Raw genomic sequence first — 24,933 nt, forward strand, 5'->3', positions numbered from 1 at the left:
ATTTTGTTGAGTTTGTTTGAATCAACTGGCTAGCATATTTGAAACCTTGATATGATTTTGTGATATTCACATACTTTGTTTCAAATCTTGCTTTGATATACACTCTAGATCTGGACTAATAATCTATACTTATTTGAGTGTTTAGCATACATTAGAGCACTGAGCATATTTATATATCATACGTGCTTGCAATATTGCTTGAGCTATACTGGTGCACATATCTCCTTGTGAAGAAGCATATTTCTGGGTACAAAAATTTCACATCATTTGTTGTATTCCAGGCGTGGGCCTAAAGAAGGAGACTAGCCCTGTGGAATAGTCACGGACTGGCTTAGACCCGATTAGGAAAGTTAGGTGCGCCATCTTGGTAAGGCGTGTTGGTTGAGGTTAGCCCCTTGAATTAACCTGGTTGTAATTGGTGCCTCTTCACGCATTACGTGAGTCGTAGTGGAATCATTATGTTGGTGTAGCCAAGGCGGGGACATAGACACTTTGCCCAAACCTCGATAACATATCAGGTGTATCGTTTACTTTTTCGGCACTTTACTATACACATGTATGTCTATTTATTGATTGCATAGAATGACCTTAGGTTGTGTAATACTGTTGTTAAACTAATTGACCTAGGTGATAATTTTTTAAATACCCAATTCATCCCTCCTCTTGGGATTGCACCAAAGCTAACACTTAGACCTCTACATGAACCCCATGAAAACCTTTTTTTAAAGGGTTGAGATGATTAAAAGTTTTCTAGAATGAAAAAAATGAAAGGGTAGTAGTATGTTGAAGCGATTTACTGTCCATTAGGGGATGGTTGACCGATATTACTTGAGAGTAAGATAGTTCAACTAGCCTCTTAAGGTGATCGACCGATCTCTTCCTTTGCTCATTTTTTGTAATTTGTTTTTAAAAATACTATTTTAAAAAATTAGATTCCTTTTAGAGAGGGGTAAGCACACACAAAGTAAGTGCAATAACCGTTATTAAAATGGATATTTTAGAGTGCTAGCCACTTAATCCTTATTTTAAAGGATTATTGGTTTATCATCACTATTCACAAAGGTAAACTCGAATTGAATTTTTTTTTTTTTTAAAAAGGTTTCTTCTATTTTTATTTTTAAAAATAAAATAAAGTGGTGACTCCATTATTAAAGTAAAAAAAAAAAAAATGAACTAGAGAACGGATGGTTCAACTTTCTATACCTCACTTGTTTTTCAAAATGGTCATAAAAAATATTGGCAATAAATAGGCCACAAGGCCCTAACGGGCATGACGTGGTGGAAAGGCATCAACACATAAGAAGGAGCATCAGACATTCAATTCTAGGTAGACACACTCATGGAGCCAGCGGTACCTGTGGATGATGAGACTTTACTTTGTGAGTTAGCGGGGATAAGGGATGGTAATGGAGATGTGTCCTAGGGGTTGGGTTGGCCGAGCGTCCAACTAATGCATGGAAGCCATGTCCACTGTAGAGACTTGAAGAAATTATAGAATTAAACAATGATATAGGGAGAAAAAGGAAAATTTTAAAAAAAGATGAAAAATCCAGGTTCGTCGATGAAGACCCTATGAAATTCGTCGCATGCCATGTGTCTCGTCGACGAGAAATTACAAAGAGGTCTGTTGCAGGGTCTAAAATTCGTCAACAATAAATAAGTGTTCATCGACGAAATCTCTTCTTGGCCTCGTCGACGAAGCCTGGTGTACAAATAGCTCAAACTCAGGTTTTGAGCAAGTTTTCTGCATGCAATATTCCTCTATCTCACTAAAATCATTCCTCACTCCTTCTCTCTTCGATTTCGGCCCGGTTCTTTGCTGGATCAACAATCTAAAGCTGCCACGCTGCTCCTGAGAATTTTCTCTCCATTTCTACAAGAGTGGATCATTGGTTAGGCTAACTTGGGAACCATCCCAAAATTTGGGTAAGTTAGTTAATTTCAGTTTTATTGGGTATTTGGAGTTTTTAGCCTGAGGAGAATATTTTAGTGAAGATAATACTGAAATTTTGTTGGGGAAAATGTTAATTTCAGGGTATTGTGTTGGGAACACTACCGGGATAGGATTGGGTGTTTTGTGGGCTTCTCAGTAAGTTAGGTGAGGGGATAAACTAAGTCAGAATTTTTCATAAAATTATTTATTATTTCACAACACTGAATTTTAGGAAAAATACATATATTATATAACTTTGTTTGGGAAATACTGTCATGAACAGGGATACGATTTAAACGTGTTTACCAGAAAAATATGGTTTTGGGAACAGATTTTACACTAGGGAAGTTACCCATTTTTGTGTGGCATGAGTTTAAATTTCCATATTTTTATGCATGTTAGAATATTATGTTTTCCCAAATCAAACATGATATGGTAGTTTTCAGAGCAATTATAAAACAATGCAGGAAACATGATTTTATGATTAAAATATTAAACACTATAGAGAAATTATGTTTAGTATATTATGATATGCTGACGCAAATGCCGTGATTCATGTTATGTTATGCCAGTGCATATGTCGTGATTCATGTTGGCGTAGATGCTATAATCATGTATGATAAGACGGAATTCATGAAATATTATCATGTCAGATATTATGTTTAGTATATGAGATATAGTATATGTTATCCGAACTCGGATGATATGGTTTAATTCAATTTCAGGAGCACGATACCATTGCTATATGTTCAGAATTATGATAGTGCAACCACACGACCAGTAATGTAGGAGATGGCTGTTGACATGGCTTTAGTGTAGAGTGGAGTTGTTCCCTTGGCAGTCCGGGACTAGGTGGGACAAACCCATGGTACTTACAGACTTATGTTTGATCTAGTATGGTCGGCCAGCCATTACTAGGTCTTGTCTTCTGGCTGCACAACCTAGTCATGTGGGGGTAAGACATGACATTATCTAACTATCCATCCTGGGTGTTATTTCATTATTGTACATTTATATAAGATGATTTTCATGTTAGTAATATAATATGTTATATTATGTTTTGAAGAATCATGTTTTATTTAGATATGATATCAACAATTTTTACCAAATATGATGTATGTACTGATAATATGTATATCACGAAAACACTCATGTTGCCACACATTGATATTATTTTATTTCCCTTACTAAGAGGTGTCTCACCCCAGCTATATAAATATTTTAGGAAATCTAGGTAGAGGAGCAGATAGAGCTCCGCGACAGTAGAGTCTGACTGAGCTACCCTATTAGAAGGGTGAGTTGTAGAGCCAGGGTTGGATTTATTTTTTGGAAATGACCCTAGGCTACTTTTGATCTTTTGTGGATGATTGTATATATATACAATAGTTTTAGTAGGACTCTAGTATTGTGATTGGTTGTATCATATGTTGTAAATTACGTTTCCTGCTGCTTAGGTATTAGAGTTGTATTTTGGGTATATCCCTGGTACCCATGGGTTCAGGTTGAATATGTTTTTCAGTTGAACAAAATATCAAGATTAAAAATAGCATGCAAATTAGGCAAGTTGTTACAGTTTGGTATCAGAGCCTAGGTTGCTAGGTTCTATAGACTTTAGAGTGCAACGAAAACAATACTAGAGTATAGGAAAAGTATTTGTGATTTTGTTTTGCGGTTTAGAGGCAGAACTTCCATGGTGGTTTATGTGTCTTTTTTGGGGTGACGATTTCAGGAAAGTCATAGTAAACTATTGCCGGGTTGTGTTTCTAGAGTGTAGGACTGAATCTTGAAATAAGATAAGAATGTCAAAATAGGGGTTTTTGATTAGATGTGTAATTTATAAGGATAGGATCCCTAAGTCATGTTTATTGTTTTTTCAGGATGGACCTTGGAGGAGGTAGGGCCCATGTGAACTGTAGTGACGGTGCAGGGCCCTCGAGTGTAGGCGGGGCTGATTTTGATGCAGTATTACACAGTGTGGCTTAGCAGGTTATGACTGAGATCGCTAGGAGCTCTAAGGAGAAGGGTGGCCCTTCTGCAGGCCATGGGTAAACGATAGAGAAATTTACCATGACGAATCCTCCAGCATTTTCAGGAAAAGTTGATCCTGCAGTCGCTGAGAATCGGATGCAGGAGATCAGGAAAGTTTTGACAGTATTACAGTGCACGGAGGAGCAAAGGGTCCTTTTTGCCACCTATAAATTGATAGGGTAGGCCGAGAGCTGGTACTGCGGTGAAACTTCTGGGGCAACAGAGGACGACGCCGATTGTTCTGTTATGGGACTGATTTAAAGAATTATTCTTTGACATATATTTCCCAGCTACTGTCAGGGAAGCTAAAATGGAAGAGTTCTTGAATTTGAAGGAGGGACAGCTGACGGTCCAGCAGTACGCGGTGAGGTTTATCGAGTTGTCCCTCTTCGCTCCGTTTATTATACCCGACGAAGCAAAGAAAGTAAGACAATTTGAAAGGGGTTTGAAGTGTGAGATCTATAGGCAAGTTATGGTGCTGAAAATACAGGATTTTGCTGAGTTAGTTGATAGAGTAGCTTTGGCTGAGGCCGATGAGCGGTTGGGTGTAGAGGAACAGGGACAGAAGAAAAGGTCCATGCCTTAATGCTTTCAGCAAGGCTATGGTCGGGGTCATTGGAGGAGAGGAAGCTACGACAGAGGTCAGAGGTAGGAGACTGGGGGTCGTGAGGTTCAGGGTGCTCAGACCTACCTTGTATGTCATATATATGGGAAAAGGCATCTAGGGGAGTGCCAAGTAGGAAGAGGTGTATGTTTTCGATGTGGAGGATCGGGGCATATGGCACAAGATGGTCCTACACCTATTGGTACTACTTTTACTCACAGGCAGTTTAGGGGAGATTACTAGGCACCTTGTGGAGGTCAACAGTGAGGGTTTATGCTCTGACGCCAAGAGACGCTGAGACGGCCACAGACATCGTGACAGGTACCTTTACTATTTTGTCATGCCATGCTATTGTTTTATTTGATTTGGGTGCTATTCATTCCTTTGTGTCTATGAATTTCATTAAATTTTTTGGAGGCGAGACCCAATTATTAGATGTAGAAATCCTAGTAGCTTCATCGGCTGCTAGTTCAGTGGTAAAGTGTCGTAGGGTGCTTAAGGGCTATCCTGTAGATATTTAGGGGAGAGTGCTACCTGCCGATCTAATTGTACTTGATATGCATAGGTTCGATGTAATACTGGGTATGGACTGGCTGGCAACTAACTATGCTAATATTGACCGTCATCTAAAAAAGGTGATCTTCATACCACCACGCAAGTACGAATTCAGATTTGTGGGGTCACGGGTGTGTTCCCCGCCTTAGTTAGTGTCATCTATGCAAGCGATAAGGCTACTCCTAGGTGGTTGTCAGGGGTTACGGCATTTGTAAAGGAGGTGTTAGGAAATGAGTTGACGCTTAGCAATACACAAGTGGTTAAGAAGTACTCAGATGTTTTTCTAGACAAACTACCTAGTTTGCCTCCTAATCGCGAGGTAGATTTCCCTATTTATCTACTTCCCAGGATGACACAGATCTCTAAAGTTCCTTACAGAATGGCTCCAACAAAGTTGGGAGAGCTAAAGGATCAGTTGTAAGACTTGTTGAATAAAGGATTTATTCAGCCCAGTGTATCAACGTGGGGAGCTCTAATGTTGTTTGTAAAGAAGAAGGACAGGTTTATGAGGATGTGTATAGATTACAAGGAAATTAATAAGGTGACAATCAAGAATAGGCATCCTCTACCTTGCATAGACGATTTATTTGACCAGTTTCAGGGTACGCAGGTCTATTCCAAGATTGATCTTAGATCAGGTTACCACCAGATGAAAGTAAAATCATAAGATGTCTCCAAGACAGCCTTTAAGACTAGGTATGGGCATCATGAATTCCTTGTTATGCTTTTTGGTTTGACGAATGCTCCTGCAATATTCATGGATTTGATGAATAGAATCTTTCATCAGTATTTGGACCGGTTTGCTATGGTTTTCATTGATGATGTACTAGTCTATTCAAGGAGTTTTGAGGAGCATGAGGCACACTTACGGCTAGTACTTCAGATGCTCAGAGAAAAGAGATTGTATGCCAAGTTCAGTAAATGTGAGTTTTGGTTGGAGGAAATGATGTTTCTGGGGCATGTTATATTAGCGGATGGAATTTCTTTAGATCCTAGCAAGATTGAAGTAGTAATGAATTGGGCCAGGCCGAAGAACGTTCAGGAAATAAGGAGTTTCTTAGGGCTGGCAGGTTATTACTGTCGATTTTTTGAGGCGTTCTCAGCAATGCCATGTTTGAATGGGATGACAACTGCGAGTGGAGCTTCTGGGAACTGAAGTAGAGGCTCATCACTGCACCAATGTTGATCATTCCGTCAGGGGGTGATGGTTATGTAATTTACAGTGACATATCTTTGAAAGGGTTTGATTGTGTATTGATGCAGCATGGTAGGGTTGTAGCCTATGCCTCCCAGTAGTTGAAGGAGTATGAAAAGAACTACCTTACCCACAATCTAGAATTGGCTGCAGTGGTAGACGTATTAAAGATTTGGAGGCATTACTTGTACGGTGAGAGATGCGACATATTCTCTAATCACAAAAAAATTGAATTACTTCTTCACTCAAAAGGAATCGAATATGAGACAGAGGAGGTGGTTGGAACTTATTAAAGATTATGACTGTACTATCGGTTACCACCCAGGGAAAGCAAACGTGGTAGCTAATGCTTTGAGCAAGAAATTAGTGGGTCCAGCATTGGTAGCTATGGAGGTTCAGCTTTCGATCTAGATGGATCTGGAGAGACTCAGTGTAGAGTTGGTAAAGAGTGATCCCCAAGCATTTAATGCCAACCTGGTAGGACAACCTACTCTACAGAAAATGATTAAGACTGCTCAGAGGGATGACGCAGAATTGGCGGAGCTGATAGCTAAGATGGAGGATAGACAAGAAGAGGAATTCAATATTTCTGATGACGAGGCCTTGAGGTTTCGTTCCAGGTTGTGCGTGCCTGTAGATATGGACATTAGGAGGACAATCATAGAGAAGGCTCACAGGTCCTTGTACACAGTTAATCCAGGTAGTACTAAAATGTATAGGGATCTGCGAGAGTCTTATTAGTGGAATGGCATGAAGAGGGATATTACCGAGTTCATACAGCAGTTTTTGACGTACCATTAGGTAAAGACTGAGCACCAGAGGCCAGCGGGTTAGTTGCAGCCACTTTACATCCTAGAATGGAAGTGGGATCATGTATCTATGGACTTTGTGATGGGTTTACTGTCGACACCGCATGGTCAGAATGCTATTTGGGTGGTCGTTGATAGATTTACGAAGACCCCTTACTTCATTATTATTAAAGTCAACTACTCCATGGACAGATTGGAGGAATTATATATTCAGGAGATAGTATGATTACATGGTGTGCTAGTGTCTATAGTATCAAATCAAGACCCACGTTTCACGTCACAATTTTGGAAGAGTTTGCATGAGGCTTTAGGGTCTCAGTTATCTTTCAGTACAACATTTCATCTTCAGATGGATGGCTAGACCGAGAGGGTGATTTAGACATTGGAGGATATGCTGCGGGCATGCGTGCTGGATTTTGGGGGTAGTTGGACCCAGTGTTTTCCGCTAGTAGAGTTTGTATACAATAACAGCTATTAGGATAGCATTGACATGGCACCTTATGAGATGCTCTATGGTAAGAGAATATGTTAGTGAAGATAATACTGAAGTTTTATTAGGAAAAATGTTAATTTTAGGGTGTTGTACTGGGAACACTATGGGTGTAGGATTGGGTGTTTTGTGGGTTTCTTAGTAAGCTAGGTAAGAATATAAACTAAGTCAGAATTTTTCACGAAATTATTTATTATTTTACAACATTGAATTTCAGAAAAAATATATATATTATATAATTTTGTTTGGGAAATACTGTTATGAACTGGGATATGATTTAAACGTGTTTACTAGAAAAATATGGTTTTCAGAATAGATTTTACATTCAGAAAGTTACCTATTTCTGTGTGGCATGAGTTTAAATTTTCATATAATTATGTATGTCAGAATATTATGTTTTTCCAAATCAACCATGATATGATAGTTTTCAGAGCAATTATAAAACAATACAGGAACCATGATTTTATGATTAAAATATTAAACAGTACAGAGAAATTATGTTTAGTATATTATGATATGTCAGTGCAGATGCCGTGATTCATGTTATGTTATGCCAGTGTAGATGCCGTGATTCATGTTATGTTATGTCGGCGCAGATACCATGATTCATGTTGGCATAGATGTCATAATCATATATGATAAGACATAATTCATGAAATAATATCATGTTAGATATTATTATGAAATATGAAACAACTATGTTCAGTATATGAGATATCGTATATGTTATCAGAATCCATATGGTATGGTTTATTTCAGTTTTAGGAGCACGGTACCATAGTTATATGTTCAAAATTATGATAGTGCTACCACACGACCTGTAGTGTGGGAGATGATAGTCGATGTGGCTTCAGTGTATAGTGGAGTTGTTCTCCTGACAGTCCGGGACCAAGTGGGACAGGTCCATCGTACTTACAGACTTATGTTTGATCTAGCGTGGTCGGCCAGCCATTACTAGGTCCTGCCTTCGGACTACACAACCTATTCATGTGGAGATAAGACATGACATCAACTGGCTATCCATCCTGAGTGTTATTTTAGTATTGTACAATTATATAAGATGATTTTCATGTTAGTAATATAGTACGTTATATTATGTTATGAGGAATCATGTTTTATTCAGATATGATATCAACAATTTTTACCAGATATCATGTATGTACTGATAATATGTATATCATGAAAACACTTATGTTGTCACACAATGATATTAGTTTATTTCCTTTACTGAGAGGTGTCTTACGCCAACTATATAAATATTTCAAGAAATCTAGGTAGAGGAGTAGATTGAGCTCGGCGATAGTAGAGTTCGACTAAGTTACCCTGTCAGAAGGGTGAGTTGAAGAACCAGGGTTGAATTTATTTTTGGAAAGTAACCCTGGGCTACTTTTGATCTTTTGTGGATGATTGTATATACGTACAATAGTTTTAGTAGGACTTTGGTATTGTGATTGGTTGTATGGTATGTTGTAAATTATGTTTCCTGTTGCTTAGGTATCAGAGTTATATTTTGGGTATATCCCTCGTACCTATGGGTCTAGGTTGAATATGTTATTCAGTTGAACAAGATATCAGGATTTAAAAAAAATATGTAAATTAGGCAAGTTGTTACATCCGCATTCGGACTTTACCCTAATTAACGAGAATTAGGGGCAGAGGAAGCTGATTCGTAAGTTTTGTGCCACATCAGGGGATCCGAAGGGCTCGTTGGTGGCTGAAGTTCCTATGTAATGAAAAAAAAAAACGGTCACGCGGTCTAGTGTCAACAATTATTATTAATTTTTTTGTTATTTTCTATTTATAGGAACTTTCTTTATACCTGTCATCAATATTCTTATTTTTACTATTTGACATAGCAATACAAATTTTAAATTATTATAATATATATTAAAGCTATTAAAACAAAGCACATTTTTTAATATTAAGTGTTCAAATTATCTACCAAATCTATTGGAATAGATCTTATATTATTATCAAGTTATATATTTAATTACTAAATCTTAGACAATGATCAAATTATTGTGGGCATCATTTCTAAAATTCAACCTTTTAATCCATGATCCTAATATGAAATTTACTTGATTGCTAAAGAAGTTATGTAGTAAACACAAGTAGTCTTTTATTACACATACATTTAATCATAATACATATTATTGATATCTTATATTTATTTAAAAATATTTCCATTTAAATGTATGGACTTCATTTTTATCCAGATTTTACATCTGAAATCATCATTGAATATTAGAATAGTAAATATCTATATTTTATTTTTCTAAATTAATTTGACACATAAATTGTCCCGCCGCAATGTGCAAGACTATTTATTAGTTAAAATTTAATCACAAAATGAAAAAAAAGTGTTATAATATATATTAAAAATTATATACATATATGTATGTATGCATGTATACTCGCACGTTATCAAATACTTTAATAATTAAAAAGAAAAAAAATAAAACTTTTAGATAAATAGATTCTTTTATGAAATTAGAATCTTTTAATTAGAAAGTTTAAATTTGCTTACCTCACTGCCCAATACATTTTATGGACATTAAGGTCTCTTTTGAAACTTAAAAAACATTAGAAAGAAAGGAAGGAAATATAAAAAAATATATTTCTTCCTGACTAATACTTAGGAAATTGAGAAATAGAAAAAAATATATAGCTAATCGGTGGATGAAAAAATTAAATTTATAAATCATTAATATTGGATTTTTAAAATTTTAATTATATTAGAACATATTTTTATTTTTAATTATATTTGATATAAAAAGAAAATATAATAAAAAAAAATATTTCTTTCTTTTCCTTAGACAAAATATTTACTCGAACAAAGTCTTAAAGTGTGTGTGTATATATATTTGTATGGTGTAATATCAGAAGTCAACAAAGTTAAAAATTTTAAAAGGATAGGTGTACACTACAAAGAAATTGAGGATAGGTGATGACTATAATATCATCCCCTAAAGGGTTAAAAAATGTCCCTAAAATTCATAGAGACAAAAAAAGTCATCCCCATAGTTGTCTCCTATACCTTCATCCCCAATACGTTTGAGGACGACTTCCTCCCTAATAGTCATACCTTTGGGGACAGTGGTTGTTCTTAATATTGACATATTTGGAGACCAGCATCGTCCCTAATACCCTAAAAAATAAAGGACGACGTCACCCTCAATACATTTTAAAGAATTCATCATATTCACAAATTCGAGGTTGATTACTTTGATTTGGGGATAATATATGTCTTATACTTGCTGTTATAGGGGTGATATCTGTCCCCAAAAAGTAAGAATGAGGGATAACATTTGTCCCTAAAAGTTATGTTTAGAACATATATGTTTGTCCTTGAAAGCAATGCATGCAGGACACATTTTGTCGCTGATCAAAGAATTTTAACAACCTATAATTCGTCAATCATTATTATTTTTTCAATAGTTAAAATATTCATCAAAAGCAATGTCATTCAACAACATAACAACATGCTCAATCATTAAAAATAAAGAGCATACTATCATTCAATCACACATGTTCTCGATTCAATAACGGTTACAAAATGAGTACATACTTCCATTGATAAAACTTAGTTGCATTTAAAATAAGTACATGATAATATTAAACAAAAGTATATGCATACTAAAGCAAATAAACTTGGAAATGTAAAGAAGTTAAATAGTTATCCATGTCCAACAAAAATTATAAATGTGGTCGATGGATGTCTTCAACTTTCTTTGAGAATGACTTGGCATGTGCCCGATTCAATTTGAACATTTATAGGCATTATAATATAGCCTAAAAAATAGTATTTGAAATGATAATGGTGATTAGGTTTTCCTTCCAAAGGTCTTATTTATGGTATAATAATAGAAAGAACATAATTCAGTTTGTGCATTTTCAACACTCTTGAGAGTTTATAGTCTTACTGAAATATATATGACGAGAACCACCCTCTTTAAACGGAACCTTTGACACAACCATTTTGGAGGCTCACTAGTCACTAGCAAATCAGAATATGGAACAATTCTTGGAGATGGCAAGGCTGCTAAGTTAATGAATAAATAGCACAATGCCAATGTGACGAAGATTGAAGTAGAAATTGTTAGTTCTCTTATATTCTTACACAGAGATGTCTCCAAGTCCTTCAACATTAACTGAATTGAAAACCTTCTCAATCTTATGGACAACAATCGCAACCTCAGCCATAATCTTAACGAGAAATGCTTTTTGAAATTACCAAATTTCCTCCTTTTCTTGAATGAATTTCGTTATTTCCAGTATCCCCATTGATCACTGACCTAATTCTTCTGTTACAGAACAACCCTTGCTAAGAATTACCATCACCAATGCCCAACAAAGGAAATGAAAGTGAAGTTCACTTGAAAAATCTGTATCTCCTCAACTTGGTTTGTCTATCTGGACTGAATCCATGGATCAATGACCTAACTTTGTTGTTATAGACCAATCTCTGTAGAGATTTACAACAATTATCGGATCCAAACGAATAATGAAAAGATACTAAACTGCAACATGAGGTAATCAATGAACAACCCAGACCTCTGCAACTTTTCAAAGATTTGTTTTTCTTTAGATGAGCTTTGAACTTCTCGAGTCGTCAACGACTCATCATTAGAAACAACAATGAAAGAAGCCATTTTTTACATCAAATCTTAATTTGAAAATAAAACATAAAAATGGGAATAATTAAAAGAACTCACTAAATATCTGTACCCAATATCCTTAACCGGTGATATAATATTGAAAACAGCAAATCATGAATAGATGGAAAAGAGCAAAATCACCTAATATTATGGTTTTGTCTTGGATCATTTGTTGATATTTGTAATTGAAGTGATTAGGTTAGGGTTATGAGCATGCTCCATGGAACCTTGTACATACCTAGGTGCAGTTAGTTCACCTAATGACCACTCGTTGGTTTTTAGACTAATCCTAAGTCAAGGAACCAGTAGTTTCAATATGCTTTTACCAGAGTTGAGACCAAAAGTTTAGTTTTGCGAGGGGAAGATATCAACACCCCCTATACATCTGTTCTACGAACGGTACCTAATTAATCATGAATTATCTCTAAACAGAATCTAATGGTCTTTGATTAACTTCTTAAAAAAATAAACAAACAAATAGATAAAAATTTAAAAGGAAAATAAAAATCATAGTGCGATTTATGAATATCAAATAAGAACGAGCGGATCTTATTAGATAAACCCCCTGAGAACTAATATATGTAAGGTCTGAAATACCTCGTTATCCTTTATTAAATTAGTGGGACACACAAACATAAAAATCAAATAAAATCATCAAATTTGAGCAAAAGAGTCTTTAAATCATTCCCAAAATTTTTTTCCAAAATTTTATAGAACTTTTCTAAAAATTTTCTAACATTTTTCTCTTCTTTTTTTTGGATTTTTAAAAACTTTTCCTCATTTTTTTATTTTTTTATTTTTTTAAAATTTGAGTAATAATAACTCAAATACGTTTTCATTTATTTTTCTGATATTTTAAAATATTTTCCTGATTTTTAAAATGTTTTATTATTTTTCTTTTTTTTTTTCAAAATTTTAAAAAAATAAAATAAAAGTAAAAGCAGTGGTTTAGAAATCAGACCGGTTTAATCGATCCGAACCGGTTCAATCCAGTTGGACTTGGTGGGCCACGTGTTCACACACAATGGTGACACATGGTTCACTTTATTTTTCTTTTTTCTTTTTCTTTACTTTTCTTTCAGATCACACACTCTCCCTGTTTTTTTTTTTTCTTTCTTGCAGGTCTACAACAAGAAGATGAACATAAAACCTTGATTTTTTTTCTTACCACCAGATCTGAGATCAAAGATAAGTTCCCAACCTTTATCTAGTTTTCTATTCTAAATTACCTAGATTTTCTCGAGAAAATTTCCTAGATTTTCTTGTGAAACAAATAGCTAGTGGATTAAATTTTAGACTTGAATTGATTGGGCTTAATTAGCTGGGCCAAATAAAATTCAGTTTGGGCATTGGGTCTAGACTTAATTAACTTGGTCATACTAAAGTTAATTTGGGGACTGTGCTTGGACCAATCAATTGGTGAATTTAGGTTTTAATTAATTGGGTCAATCCCAATAAACCTGTCTTGTAGAATGGATTACTTATCATATGGGCTGGATTCTCCCAAACTCAATTGGGTTGTAGGCCATGTTCAGGTTCAATGGTTAATGGGCACAAGTTCAAATTGGACCTGGGTCTTGAATCCTAATCTTTGAGTCAGTAGGTCAGATCTTGGGTCAACCTCCTACTTTGCCATGCTCCTGCTATTGTGTGCTGGAGGAGAACCCGAGAGCAAGGCCTTCTTGCTGCGACAACCAAACTCTCCTCAACCATACGACCTGCCTCTCTCTTATTTTTCTCTTTCTTTTTCCTTCTTCTTTTGTTCTCTAGTTTTTTTTTTTTTTTTTCTCTTCTTTCTTTAATTTAAATAGTTGATGAATCATTAATAATTTTCAATTAAATTTTAATTAAAGTTCCGAACTTTTAAATTTATGTTGAGTTATTATTACTATATTCAATTTATTTTTTTTTCTCTTCTTATTTAATCTCATTATTAGAGTTTATTTTGGTTGGGTTGTTTTTCATTGTTAAAGTTCGGTTTGATCTCTTAAAAAAATCTTCTTTAGAATTTAAATTTTGTTGGGTTCTATTTATTTTAAGTTCAGTTTAATTAAAGTCTGAGTTTTTATTGTATTTTACTTTATTACTTAAGTTGTTAAAGAATCAAGTTTAAAGTTCTTGATTGTGTTAAAGGTTTTTTTTTTTTTTTTTTTTGGTGTTTGATTGAGGTTTTTAGAGTTGCATGCTTAAGTTACATAGTAAAGTTATCGTCTTTAGGCTTTTTGTCCAAAATTCAAACGTGAGATTTATTTATTGCCTGATTGATTAAACATAAGATTGTGTTTAGTATTTAATTTTGTCATCATCTATTTCATTGTGTCTTTTCTTGTTTCTCGTATGTAATTTAGTGCGTATTAGGATTCATAAATTAAATTTCAAGTTGTTTTAATTCGTCAAAAAAAAATCTCAAACATCCCAAAACCCGAATCTGAACTGTGTTCAGTGAACATTTTGTTTCTTATTTTCTTTTGGAATTATACTATGTTTGAAATTAAACTGCATTCCTTAAGAAAACGATCTGACCCTTAGACTAACTATTACACGCCTGAACTCCTATACTTGGGATAGCTTCCGAGCTGCTCGTTTTTAGAGTGAGTCAATAACTATCAGAACGTAAACAAGAGAAACGTTCAGTGCTACAACAGCCACAAGTACGAACACTACAGTAATGAGTGTAGAGGTAATCCCCAAAATCATGAAATAAATGAAAATGCTAACTTTGCGTAAAAGGAGAAAGCCAAAAGAGAATTGTTGATGCTGATGGCACACAATTCAACCCACTAGGACCAAAATGTTTGGTACCTTGACTATGGAGCCAATAATTACATGATTGGTAGAAAGAACCTATTTAATGAGATGAGAAAGCTCAACACTACAAAAAAATTGGTTTAAACCGTCACTAATACCCTACTATTAGTGATGAATTTGAATCCATCACTAATAGTAACTAATTTTTATCTCGAGAAAATATTAGTAACGATTTCTGTGATATTAGTGACAAATTAAATCCGTCACTAAAAGGTAAGCATTAGTGAAGATTAAATAACCGTCACTATTATTATTTAAATAAAAAATAAAAAAATTTTACTTCATAGTATTAGTGACGAAATTGAGAACTGTCACTAATAGTTCATTTTTAAAATAAAAATAAAAAAATTTACTTCGAAAGTATTAGTGACGAATTTATAAATTTGTCACTATTGGCCCATTATTAGTGAGAGATTTGAGAATTGTCACTAATACTTCCATTTAAAAAAAAAAAAAAAAATTTACTTTAGAGTATTAGTGACGAATTTTTAAATCTGTCACTATTGGCTCATTATTAGTGAGGGAATTGAGAACCGTCACTAATACTTCCCTTTTTAAAAATAAAAATAAAAAAATTTACTTCGGAGTATTAGTGACGAATTTAAAAATTCATCACTATTGGTCCATTATTAGTGACGAATTTGAAAACCGTCACTAATACTTCCATTTCGTAAAAAAAATAAAAAAATTTACTTCAAAATATTAGTGACAAATTTTTGAATTCGTCACTATTGGCCCATTATTAGTAATGGATTTGAGAACCGTCACTAATACTTCCATTTTAAAAAATAAAATAAAAAAATTTTACTTTACAGTATTAGTGATGAAATTTTAAATTTGTCACTATTGACCCATTATTAGTGACGGATTTGAGAATCGTCACTAATACTTCCATTTTCTAAAAAAAAATAAAAAATTTTTACTTCTGAGTATTAGTGACGAATTTCTAAATTCGTCACTATTGACCCATTATTAGCAACGAATTTACAAATTCGTCACTATTGCCTTCCTGCGATCTCTATTTCCCTGTGTTTTCCCCAAATATTTTTCATTCCCTCCATTCTGTCGCAGCCCCTCCCTCCCAATCCTCCTGTCTCCAGACCCTCCTCTCTCCCGTCGCCCTTCTCTGTTGCCTCGCCCGTCGCCGTCACCTGTCGTCGTTTGCTCGTCGTCGCCATCTTAGTCCAGCTTTCGCCAGTCACCATTCGCTACGCTGACCGCCACCGCTATTGCTCCTTGTCAGGAGGTTTGCTTCTTCTTCTTCTTCTTCTTCTTCTACTTCTCCTCACCGCTGCTGTTCCTCACTAGGAGATCCTATTTCACTAGGAGAAGAAATCCGCAAGTGAATTAGGATGGGTGTTCTTGGTGTTGTTTTGGGCTATAAAAAATGGCATTTTTTAGAGGAATTTTTTTGCCTGACTAGCAGAGGAATTGGTGAACTGTGCTTCATTAGCCTTCCTTCTTTTTCTTTTTTTAAAAATTTTATTTTGCTTTTTTTCTTTGTTGCTGGAGGATGCCTTTTTGAATATTCTCTTTCTTCTCTAATTATAAATTGTCTAGAAAAAGCGGAAGATATAGCACCTTCTTGGGCTTTTGCAATGAGGTGCTTTGAGGGAACATGTTTTTCAGATGTTCAATTTGACAGACAGACTTCGTTATCTTGATTGAGTTTTTTTTTTTTGTCTTTTATTTTATTATAAGAGGATCTTATCATTCTTTCTTCTTTACTATTTCCTTTTGACACCTTGTTGACCCTATGGGTCATACCCTGTTTTGATTATGACAAATACTCAGGTATTTAATGACTGCCGAATTGATGTGCAGGTTTATCTTGGTAGTATCCTACGAGTGCACTCGGAGACCCGAAGGAAAACGAAGACTCTGAAGACCCTAGATATAATTTATTTGTTGTTATTTATATTCAGGTCTATAATATTTAAGTAGAAGAGGTTTGTAACAGTAATTAGGGTACCTAGTTTGTAATAAGCTTACACACATCACATGTATGATAATACGTAAGCTCAAACAAACCATAAGTGAGAAATGACCTTAGAAAGACCCTAGGACACACACATTTACACATATGTTTGTTAGGCACTTGAATAGGGATTGTATGTTTCAAAATGGGACCGAAATGCACACTTGGGGCACTTTCGATCGACCAAATCAGGCAGTTCATTCTGCCCTGGTCAACCGAACCAGGCCTGGGTCAACAGTTGACAAAGGCCCTGGTCGATCGAACCAAGTAGTTCAAAAAGCTCCGATCGACCAAAACCCCCTGGGGTCAAAAGTTTGACCATCTGGTCAACCGAGACAAAAATGAACTCCAACTACCTAGTTGACCGAGGCTCCTCGGCAAAAATCCCAGCGGTCTGGTCGACTGACCCAGTCAGTTCAAAATGGTCTGGTCGACCGAACCTCAAGAAATGGAAAATAGCCTTTGGAAAAGGCCTTTCGGTCGACCGACCACTCAGTTCAAAATTCCTCTAGTCGACCGAACCACGTGAGACCTGGTCGACCAAAACATTTCTGGTCAACCGGACCTCTCGGGCTGCCCTGATTTTTTTCACAGTTAATTTTTAAACAAGGTTAAAATATTTTAAATGTCATTAAACTTTCTTAATAATGCCTAATAGGTCCCCAACGATCATATTTCCTCCCATGTCTATATATATGAGATCATTTGTGAAAATTAACATGAATTAACTTCTTTGATTAGGGGAGAATTCTCTGAAAACCCAAAAGCTTATACTACTCATTTTTTAGCCTCATTCACTCATACTTATCTTCTATTAGTGCCTACATCATTTGTAAGTGGATTGAGTGTTTGTTTCCATGGGTTTGCTCTCCTTGTCTTGGTTGGTTGATATGATTTTATTGAGAGCAAAATCTAAGTACTCTTAGGGGACTTCGTTAATAAGTCTCTCCTAAGAAGACTTTCATTTGGTCTTCTGAGGTTGTATATTCATTGCAATATCTTGAGAAGATCGTACAATATTTTGGTTACAAAATCCTGTCATAAACACTTTCAAATATCTATTGTGCTTTATACTAAAAAATATATTTGAAGAGATATTTGTTCGTGTGATAGTGGTCTTTGTTGCAATATTCTTTCACTTATATATTATTTGCTGAATATAAAGATTACACATCTTTTGCAAACCAAGCATATACTTCATTTGATACTTACAATGCTTGAAACATCTTGCTGATCGAAATACTTGAGACTTGACATCTTTGTGTGAACTTATTGGCTGAACATCTTGTGATAGAAAGATTGCTTGTTTGACACTCTCACGTATGCATTACACTGATAGAAAATACTTTTTAGAGTTGAACCATCTAGACCACATTGAGCTTACTTATTATATAATTTGTGGTGTATGTTACTGCGCGCATTTGGGTACATATCTACTTTACACGAAAGCACAATCAATGTACCATTTGATTGTAATACATATCTGTTGTATTTCCAGGCACGGGCCTGAAGAGGGAGACTAGCCCTAGAATAGTCCCGGATTGACTTAGACCCGGTTAGGAAAGTTAGGTGCGTTGTCTTGTTAAGGCGTGTAGGTTGAGGTTAGCCCCGCTAATTGACCTAGTTAAGGTTGAGGCCCGCCCTGTCTTAATTTGACCTGGTTGTAATCGGTATCGCTCCACCCTTAAGTGAGTTATTAGTGGAATCCTCGGACTTGCGAGCTAGAGGCGGGGACGTAGGCATAGTTGGCCGAACCCCGTTAACATATCGTGTATTTATTTATATTTCCGCACTTTATATCTAACGCACGTGTACGTTATTATGTGAATGATATGCTTGATTTAAATTTCCATATATTATATTTATCAGCGTATTTAGAACTGCATAGAAAGACCCTAGGTTGTAATATTCTGCTAACATCTTGTTCAACCTAGGAAAAAAGCTTAAAATTCCAATTCACCCCCCCCCCCCTCTTAGGAATACACCAATTCTAACAAACCTTTTTCCTTTCTATAAAAAAAAATGTAGTTATTTCATGTGATATTAATTTTTATTAATAAAGGAATTATTTGCAGTATTCTAGTCATTGCTTGTTAACAAATATTGGATTGGTGATTATATGGGTAGGTTCTTGTTATATGTGTCATGAAATGTGCAATTAAGCCAGGAATTTATCTCATCTCGATGGTGGTTTTTATTTTTTTGGACTATTAAGGTTACAAATTTTTTCTTTAATTTTTTAGATCTTTTTCCAAGATTACGTTAATCAAGTAGTATTATAGTATATATTTTTTTTGGACTGGGAAACTAGGTCACCCAACCTATGTCAACTTAATTTTTATCATTGCTAAATTAGGAAAAACTATTAATAATTTTGATGATGTGCTGCAATAAAGGGGTTGTATAATGTCAGGATTTTTTTGGGGGGATATGTGCTTATGTTTGTATTTGTGTCATGTTCTTTGTGATTCTTTAATGTGTCACTGCCATCTATTGGTTTTAAAATTTTTGGTGCACCATGTAAACTCTTCAACGTGGAATGAGCTACTCATTTGACTTAATTTTTTATTTGAGCAATCTTTCTTCTTTTCCACCTGCACATTCAATTTTCTTCTTTATAGTGTTCTACATACTTTTATTCACAATGTCAAACACTTCCTGTACAGAGTGACGCATGAAAGATGTATAAGATGCTTATATCCTCTCCCATTTAATCAAAGGTGTACACCAACTTTTGTACGATGTGGTCTTTGTGGAGGAGCTGCAAACTCATTCAAGATCCTTTCTAGTGAGCCAGAGAAAGTGAAAGAGAAAACTGACTTTAGTGATTTTGATTTGAATACAAGAGACAAGGTCACAACTGAGTCGTATTCTTATTTTTTTTGTCATTTATGCCTCTGTGATTAGTATTTATTTGCTCGGAAACTTACATTATATCTAGTAATCTATATACTAGAATATAGAAGTGATTTTTGGTGGTTCTCTTGCCAATTGCTATTGGATTAACATATTTGAAGCATTTTGTTTTTAAACACCTATAAACACTAGTTGTTCCAGTCACTTCTAGTTTTGGAATCAAATACTGCTCTTGCATGTTCTACTTCCTTCAAATGACCAAGAATTGAGATGTAAAAGTTTTGGGGTGTACTATTTATTCTAGCATAGAAGTTTTAAGCTAATAAAGTTAGTATATTCCTTCCGTGTTGCAACTCAGAAAATCAATCCCTTATGAACATACATGACATATCATTTGCTTTTAACTATGGATAAACATTATCATTTGTTCACCACCAGGGATATTCTGTTTTGAGAACGAGTTAAAGTGTTTACGTGTGTGATTTGATGCATGCAACAATATATATTCATGCGTATGTCATTCACATTCATTTCAGTTATTTGTTTAGGGTTAAAAATTGTTGTACGATGCACTCTTTATATTTTTCTTCCTGATTATACTGAAGGCTAGCTCTCCATTCTGCTCTCCATTTGTATACTAATTTTTTTTTTTTATAATTCTTAATTTATAGGGTTCACGACTATCATAACATCAACACAATGTCATGCATGCACTGCATTCGTCAGATGAAACTTTTGATTATTTCTTTGTAATTTTTATTGTTATTTGAAAAAATGGAATTTCTGTATTTTAATTTAAATTTGTATAATGTATTTGTATTTAAATTTTGAATTTTTTGAAAATTTATTTTTGTTATACGAACAGATGTTATTTCTTTATTTTAATTGAATTTGTATTTGAATTCAAAATTTTGAATAATTTATGAATTTTGTAGTAATTATGGTTTCAAGTTATATATGCGAAAATGTAATTACAGATTTTTATAGGAATTGATGATTAAAAAAAATTAGTATTAATTTTTTTAAAAAATTTTTTAATTATTAGTGAAGGATTCAAATTCATCACTAATATCCTACTATTAGTGACGAATTTATAAGTATTAGTGACGGATTTGATCCTTCACTAATACCTTGATTTTTTGTAGTGCAAGGAGAGATATCATTTGGTGATCTCTCTAAAGTCCTAGTTCAAGGAAGGGGAAATGTCCTAATCAAGCTGGAGGAAGAATGGAGACCATGCTTTTATCTCCAACGTGTACTATGTGCCTGCCATGAAGACAATTATACTTAGTCTTGAATAGCTTGTGGAGAAAAGTAACCGAATTAGCCTTAGGGATAAGCAGATGGTGATAACGGACGCTCTAGGTAAGCTCGTTACTCAAGTACAAATGGCAAAGAATCGAATGTTTTCACTTGCCATTCAACATGATACGCCTAGGTGTTTGAACGCTATCATCAAAGACTGGCTATGGCATCTTAGGTTCGGACATCTGAACTTTGAAAGATTGAAACAGTTGGGAAATAAGAAAATGGTGAAAGATTTACCCAACATCTACCACCCAAATGATATATGTGAAAGTTGTGTTCTGAACAAACAATATAGAAATAGCTTTAGAAAGCAAACCGACTAGAGATCTACCATGCCACTCCAGCTAGTACACACAAACGTGTGTGGTCCATTAAGGTAATTTCCAAATAGACAAAATTGATACTTCCTCACCTTTATTGACGATTTTAGTAGGAAGATTTGGATCTACTTCTAGAAAAGAAAGTCAAAGGTGTTCGACAAGTTCAAAGAGTTGAAAGCTCTTGTGGAGAAAAAGAGTGGTTATCGCATCAAGTCACTCCAATCAAACTAAGGAGGAGGTAACAAGGATGAATCTTTCCTGGAATTCCTCAGGCAACAAGGGATTCAAAAATAGTTCACACCATCATACACTCCCTAATTGAATGGTGTAGCTGAGAGGAAGAACTGCACGATCCTTAACATGACCAGGAGCATGTTAAAGGATAAGAACATGCCAAAAAGTTTTTGGGCAAAAGCAGTTTCATATGCAGTCTATCTACTCAACAGGTGTCCTACGAAGAGTCTTGATACAAAGACACCACATAAAGCCTGGAGTACTCACAAGCCCAGTGTGAGTCATCTTAGAGTATTTGACTCCATTGCCTATGCCAAGATCCGAGAGGCAAGAAGTACAAAGTTGGAAGATAAAGGAGAGAAATATATTCTTGCTAGATATGGCAACAACATTATGGGATATCGATTCTACAATTTCATCAACAAGAAATTCATTCACAGTCGAGATGTCTTTTTTGAAGAAAATGAATCCTGAAAGTGGGACCAGGTTGAATCTTCCAAAGATGTAGAATTGACATTTGAAGGAGAAGAACCCACATGGACAAGAGAAGTGGCTATCGAGTCATGAGTTCCCGAGCTGCAGACACCTCCACACAGTTCACCATAGAGGAATGAATCTCCATTGCTAATTGAGCGTGAAATCTCAAACATGAAGCTTAGAGGAGCACGTAATCTAGTTGATGTGTATGAAACTATAAGACCAATAGAAAAGTATGTTAAAATCAATCCAGCGGCCCGGTTAGCTTTGAGGAGGCTAACGAAGAAGACAAATGGAGAAAAGCAATGAATGAGGAGATTCAATCCATCGAGGAGAACAAGACTTGGGAGTTGACAAATCTCCTGAAGGGCTGCAAAACTATTGGTGTAAAATGGATCTTCAAGACTAAGAAGAACGCTCAAGGAGAAGTTTAAAGATACAAAGCAAGACTTGTCGGCAAGGGCTACAAGGTAAAATAAGAGATTGATTATGGAAAAATATTTGCCCTGATTGCTAGACTTGAAACCATCAGATTACTAATTTCACTATCAACACAAATTGGATGGAAGATTTACCAGCTGGATGTGAAATCAGTATTTTTGATAGGTTTTCTAAAAGAAGAGATCTATATTGATCAACCACCTAGATATGTGAAGAAGAGAAAAGAAGAGAAAAGAAGATAGAGTGTACAAGTTGAAGAAAGCACTTTATGGTTTGAAATAGGCACCTTATGCATGGAACATGAGGATTGATGACTATTTATAGAAGAATGGATTTCAGAAGGGTCCCTATGAGCATGCCCTATACATGAAAATGGAGACAAACGGAAGCATGCTGATAACCTACCTATATGTTGATGATCTAATCTTCACCGACAACAATCTAAAGATGTTTGCCGCTTTTAAAAGGAGCATGGTCAAAGAATTTGAAATGACAAATATTTGTTAGATGGCTCATTTCCTTGGCATAGAAGTCATACAAAGCGAGAAGGGAATCTTTATCACCCAGAGCCACTACGAAAAAGAAGTACTGAAAAAGTTTAGGATGGATAAATGAAATCCTGTGACAACTCCGGTTGAAACAAGATTGGAGTTGAGAAAGAATGAGCAAGGAGTTATTGAGCCCACATATTTCAAGAGTCTGGTTGGAAGCTTGAAGTATTTGATGTGCACCAGACCAGACATACTTTATTGAGTTGGACTTGTCAGTAGGTACATGGAGACTAATTACCACTCCCATCTGAATGCAGCGAAGAGGATACTCCGTTATGTCAAGGGTACCATCACCGATAGTATGTTCTATTCATCAAGAGATGATTGCAAACTTATCGGTTATTCAGATAGCGATTGGGGAAGAGATCTTGATGAAAGAAAAAGCACGACTAGATTCACATTTTTCATGGGACATACAGTGTTTACATGGTCATCAAAGAAGCAACCAATTATAACGCTGTGATCATGTGAAGTTGAGTATGTTGTTGCCAGCTCAACTGTTTGTCATGGTATATGGATCAAGAATGTACTGAAGTATTTGAGATTTCTTTAAAATAAACCCACAGAATTCTACATCGACAATCAATCAGCGATTGCACTTGCGAAGAATCCAATTTACCATGAAACAAGCAAAGATATTGATACTCGGTATCATTTTATCAAGGAGCATGTCAAGAAGAAAGAAATGGAATTGATATCTTGCAGAATGTATGATTAGATTGCTAACATTTTCACGAAACCACTCAAGCATGATATTTTTGTAAGACTGAAGACAATGCTCAGAATGACAAAAGCAGAAGAGTCAGGTTTAAAGGAGATGTTGAAAATTAAACTTGACTATAGATGGCCGGCAGTCCACCTCTGTTGAATTTGAGGTGGAGTCAACAGCAACCTCACCAAAATCTCACCAACTTCAACCACCATTATTGATAATATTGTTCTAGCCTTACTATAAATAAATGTGTGTGTGTGTGTGTGTGTGTAATGTAATATGTGGTGTAGAGAGGGTGAATAACCAGTGAGTGAGAGAAATTGTATTTTTGAGAATTCCTATGCATTTTATTTCTAATTATCATTGAAATTAATTGAGTGTATTTGTGTGCAATCCTCACTGAATTTCAATCACAACCAAAGATTGAGTGAGTCACCTCCACCCATCAACGGGAATCCTTCGTAAAACTTTAATTTCTATTTTTGAGGATGCATTATTGTAATTGTCCCCTTTTTATTGTCCACATAGGTAATATTTTTGCAGTCTTTTTGATGCTTAAGAGCAAAACTTAGAAACTCTCCATAATAAGAAAATATCATAAACAATTAGGTTTTGCTCATACTTAGAACTTCTAAGAAGGAATTGATGAAAAGAAGTTGATTGATAGTTTAAAAGTTGTTTGTCCCTATGAAAAAGAAGTTGTTAAACATAAAGTGAATAGGAAAGATAACTAAATGTACAAATTAATTCACAAACCAAATCTCCTAATGCATCTAAGTTTGATTACAATCCTATAACTACCCTTCTAATTTAAAATAATGAGTAGCGTAGATTTAGATTCAAGTATGCAACAATTTCCACCATATTTCCAAAAGTATTTGCCGCATTATGTTTCAATTAATGAAATGATAATTGGATTTAGCTAGAATGTGGACAATGCTTGGTTAGAAGTACTTGTACTTCCCACCATGGTTTG

Source organism: Malania oleifera, chromosome 1 (genome assembly GCF_029873635.1).
Source record: "Malania oleifera isolate guangnan ecotype guangnan chromosome 1, ASM2987363v1, whole genome shotgun sequence".
Classification (NCBI taxonomy): Eukaryota; Viridiplantae; Streptophyta; class Magnoliopsida; order Santalales; family Ximeniaceae; genus Malania; species Malania oleifera.